At 38.2% G+C, this 5,112-nt stretch overlaps 1 non-coding gene across 1 annotated transcript; it reads right to left on the bottom strand.

Moving 5' to 3' along the window:
- Window positions 1-3,863: 3,863 nt before the first annotated feature.
- LOC127491897 (U6 spliceosomal RNA) lies at window positions 3,864-3,970 on the bottom strand. Its single transcript, XR_007920826.2, has one exon. It is a non-coding gene; the product is annotated as a U6 spliceosomal RNA (small nuclear RNA).
- Window positions 3,971-5,112: the final 1,142 nt, after the last annotated feature.

The following is a 5,112-nucleotide window of genomic DNA, read 5'->3' as shown; positions in this document are numbered from 1 at the left end:
AGAGGATTAGCCAAGTGAGCCGTGGCACTGGCCTGTAGCAGTTTCTTAAACACATACCAACTGTATATCCAACATAAATGAAAACCCCTATCTACACAAAGACTTGTATGTGAATGATCACAGCAGCATTATTAATAGTGGCCATGAAGAGGAAACAACTCAAATGTTCACCTGCTGATGAATGGACACACAAACTGTGGCATATCCTTACAATGGAGTATTATTTGGCCATAGTAAGGAATGAAGTACTGATACATGCTGAAACATGGCTGGCCCTCATAAACATTATGCTACATGAAACAAAGCAGACACAAAAGGCACATATTATATAATATTAAGTATATAGCGTATGTCCAGAACGGGCAAATTCATGAAAACATAAAGCAGATTAGTGGTTGTCTGGGGAAGGAGGAAATGGAGAGTGACTCCTGATGGGAGAAAGGTTCTTTTTGGGAGTGCTGAAAATATTCTGGAATTGGTGGTGATGCTTGTTCAGCTCCACTAAAGACCATTCAGTACACAACTGTACACTTTGAATGGGTGGATTATATGGTCTGTGAATTCTATCCTTATGAAATTCTATAAAAACCGACATTTTAATGAAAATCATCTGCACCACCACTCTCCCAAGATTACCACTCATAGTGTCTTGGTGCATAGCCTTTTGGATTCATTTCTGTGCATCATAAATACTGGTTTAAAGAATTAAAATTAGATCATACCATTTAAAAAGTATCTCAAATTACAGCAACATAACTTTAAAATCAGAAAGCATTATTAGAGCGCATTATATTATTGATTTTCATATGTTGGGTCAACCTTGCACTACTGTGATAAACTACACTTGGTCATGGCATAAAAGTCTTTTATATATTTGAAGGATTTAGTTTGCTGGTTTTGGGTTGAGAAATTCTGTTTTTATATTTATCAGGATACTTGTCTGTAGTTCTTGTCTTGTGATATCTTTGTCTTAGTTTTATAGTAGGAAATTACTGTCCTGAAATAAGGAATTATGATATGCTCTCTTCTCTTTTATTATTTGCAAAAGCTTATAAAGAACTGGCATTAATTCTTAAAATATTTGGTAGACATCACCAGTGAAGCCAGATATGTCCTGGGCTTTTCTTTGTTGGAAGTTTTTGATTACTAACTCAAGCTCTTTACTTCTTACAGGTGTTTTCAGATACTCTACTCTTCTTCATTCACTTTTGATTGTTTCTGTGTTCCCAGGATTTTATCCATTGATCTAGTTTATCGATGTTGTTGTCCTAATTATTCACTGCACACCTATGTCTTAGTGAGCTAAGGCTGCCATAACAAAATATTAGACTATGTGGCTAAAATAATAGAGTTTATTCCTTACAGTTCTTGAAGCTGAGATGTCCAAGATCAAAGTTCAATCAATTTGGTTCCTTGTGAGGCTGTCATGCTGGCTTGCAGATAACTGCCATTCTGCTATGTCTTCACAAAGCTTTTCATTGGCGCATGCACATAAACACACACACACACACACATACACACACACAGCTCTCCCCCTCTTTCTCTTGTAAGGTTGCTAATCTCATAATGAGAGTTTATCATTATGACCTAATCTACCCTATTTGTCTCCCAAAGGCTCCCTCACCAATTATTATCATGTTGTTAAGATTTCAATATAGGAATTCAGAGTAAAAATATGACACAAACATTTGGTCCATGATATCTTAATCATTTTAAATTTCTGTAAGACTGGTAGCAATGTCCCCTCTTTCATCGTTGATTTTGGTAATTTTTGTCATTTTTATTATTTGGCTAGACTAGGTAAAGATTTAATAATTTTGTTCCTATTTTCAAAATGGTTTTATTTATTTTTCCTATTTTTTCTATGCTGTTTTATTATTTCCTCCTTCTGCTTATATTTGGGTTTAGTTCATTCTTCTTTTTCTAGAAACTAAGAGTAAAGTTCATATTATTAATTTGAGAAGTTTCTTCTTTTCCAAATCAGGCATTTATAGCTATACATTTCTCTAGGCATGATTTTTACTGTATCCCATCAGATTAGATACATTATGCTTTTATTTTCATTCATCTTAATGTACTTTCTAATTTTCTTTGTGATTTACTTTTTGATACTTTGATTATTTATGGTTGTTTTCAGTTTCCATGTATTTGTGAATTTTCCAAATTCACATCAGTTATTATCTGCCAGTTTCATTCCACTGTGGTCAAAGAATATACTTTCTGTGATTTCAACATTTTAAAATTTATTGAGGTTTGTTTTATGTCCTAACATATTTTTTGTCCTGGTAAATGTTCCATCTGTACCTGAGAATAATGTGTATTCTGCTGCTGTTCAATGGAGTGTTCTCTACAGCTGTTATTTAGAGCACAATGCTATTCAAGTCTTCAATTTCCTTGATGATTTTCTGCCCAGTTGTTCTGTCCTTTGTTGGAAGCAGGATAGTGAAAGCTGCTTTGTTGAATTACCTATCTTATCCTTCAATTCTGTTAGGTTTTGATTCCTAATTTAGGTTTATTAGTTGTACATATTTACAGTTCTTGTATCTTCCTAATGGATTAACTATTTTATCATTATAAAATATTCTTAGTCTCTGGTAACGTTGTTTTCCATGAAATCTGCTTTGTAGGGGCCAGCATTGTGGCACAGCAGGTTAAGCTGCCACCTGCAATGTAAGCATCCTATATCAGAGCACTGCTCTGTGTCCCAACTGTTCCAGTTCCAGTTCAGCTCTCTGCTAATGCACCTGGGAAGGCAGTGGAAGACGGCCCAAGTCCTTTGCCCACCACCCATATGGGAGGCCTGGATGGAGTTCTGGGCTACTGGCTTCGGTCTGGCCCAGCCCTGGCCATTGTGGATATTTGGTGAGTGAACCAGTGGATAGAAGACCATTTACTTTGTGTCTCCCTCTCTTTGTGACTCTTCCAAGGAAATAAAATAAATCTTAAAAAAATCTATTTTGTCTGATTGTTTCTTTTGCCATATTATTAGAATTATTTTCCTAGTGGCTGTAATAGTCAAGGCTCACCAGAGAAATACAAACAATAGGATATATATGTGTGTGTGTGTGTGTGTAAGATGAGAAGAGAAGAGAAGAGAAGAGAAGAGAAGAGAAGAGAAGAGAAGAGAAGAGAAGAGAAGAGAAGAGAAGAAGAGAAGAGGATTTATCATAAGAATTGCTTGTGGGATTATGGTGGTTGACGAACTACAGGAGATGATCTGCGAGCTGGGGAACCAGAAAAGCCAGGAGTAGAATTTAATCTCAATTCGAAGGTTGGGGAACCAGAGGAGCTGATGATGTGACTCACAATCCTGAAAACTGCACTGATGGTGAGAGCTGCACTGGTGTACCTCCCATTACTGAAAAGCTGAGACGCTGCACTGGGGAGTTGGGTGCTGGTGTAAGGTTTGAAGTTTAAAGGTCCAAGAACCATGAGTTTTGATGTCAGAAGAAAAAGGCAATGGATGTCCTAGTTCAATAAAAAAGACACAGAGTAACTTTCCTCTGCCTTTTTATTCTATTTATGCCCTCAGCAGATTGGATAATGCCCACCCACGGTGATGAGGGTGAATCTTCCTTGCTTAGTACACTGGTATAAATGCCAACATTTTCAGAAAACACCCTCACAGAGACACCCAGAAATAATACTTTTCCAGCTATTGGGTATTACATTGGCCAATCAAATGAAATATAAAATTAAGCATCACAAATTGCTCAAGATTACAATTATATCTTAGTTTATAACAAGACAGTACAAATTAATATCACCTTAGTTAAAATAGGATACATTTGCTCCTATCTTGCTTGAGTCTCTTCATTTGTGCTGTTATTATTATATAAATTACACTTTATACATTATGTGCCAAAAATTTGGGGTGCTTTGCAAATTTTAAAGTTATTCTTGCATAGGAGCCATGCTAGTCTCCTCAGAATCCTTCCAATTTTGGTATTTCTATTGTCAAGCACAATATGATCTGATTTTCCCATGAAATACTTCATCTTGGCTTCAGTATGAAACATGAATCAAAGAGGAGGCCAGTCTGGAGGTTAGCAAAGTAGATAGAAAATGCTGGAATAAATCAGTTAAAAGAGGATGGTTTTCTTTTTTTTTTTTAAAAAAAGATCTATTTATTTACTTGAAAGTCAGAGTTACACAGAGAGAGAAGGAGAGGCAGAGAGGGAGGGAGAGGGAGAGAGAGGGAGGTCTTCCATCTGCTACTTCACTCACCAATTGATAATCTTCGCTTCTTTTTTTTTTCAAGATTTATTTATTTATTTGAATGGCAGAGTCACAGAGAGGCAGAGCCAGAGAGAGAGAGAGAGAGAGAGAGAGAGAGAGAGGTCTTCCATCTGCTGGTTCACTCCCCAATTGGTCTCAATGGCTGGAGCCGCGCTGATCCAAAGCCAGGAGACAGGAGCTTCCTCTGGGTCTCCCACGCAGGTGCAAGGGCCCAAGGACATGGGCCATCTTCCAGTGCTTTCCCAGGCCATAGCAGAGAACTGGATTAGAAGTGGAGCAGCTGGGACTTGATCCGGTGCCCACATGGAATAACGGCACTGCAGATGGCGGCTTTACCCACTACGCCACAGCACTGCCCCCCTCCCCCTTTAAGATTTATTTTTATTTGAAAGGCAGAGTTAGAGAGAGAGAGAGAGAGAGAGAGACAGAAAGATGGTTTTCTAAACTGAAGTTCAACCTTGGAGTGCTATAAAAGAGATGTAGACAACAAGTTTGAAAGATATCCAGGAGAAATGGGTTCCAAGATGGCAGAATAGTGAAAGGATGGTCTGACTTACACAAGGTTAAATTAATGTTTAAAAAGGGGGAGAAAATACACTTATAGGGTAGAGCTCTGGGGGAACCCTAGCAGGAGACCCAGCAATAGAAACTGTCCAGACCTGTACCAAGGGAGCAAATATACGGCAGAAAACAACAGAGGCTTGGATCCCAGGAGAAAGATGCCCACTCCAGCAAACCATGGGAGAGGGGAATCCACAGGCACACAGTACTGCTGATGCAGCTGGAGGGGGAGCTGAGTGAACTGCTTTTAAAGTTCCACACAAACCCCTCAAGACAGCAGAGGCAGGAAGAAAGGAAATAAAAAGGAAGAAG

This window comes from Oryctolagus cuniculus, chromosome 3 (assembly GCF_051225735.1).
Source record: "Oryctolagus cuniculus isolate XC-2025 breed Fujian yellow rabbit chromosome 3, ASM5122573v1, whole genome shotgun sequence".
NCBI lineage: Eukaryota > Metazoa > Chordata > Mammalia > Lagomorpha > Leporidae > Oryctolagus > Oryctolagus cuniculus.
This window is presented reverse-complemented; position numbering and strand designations above follow the sequence as displayed.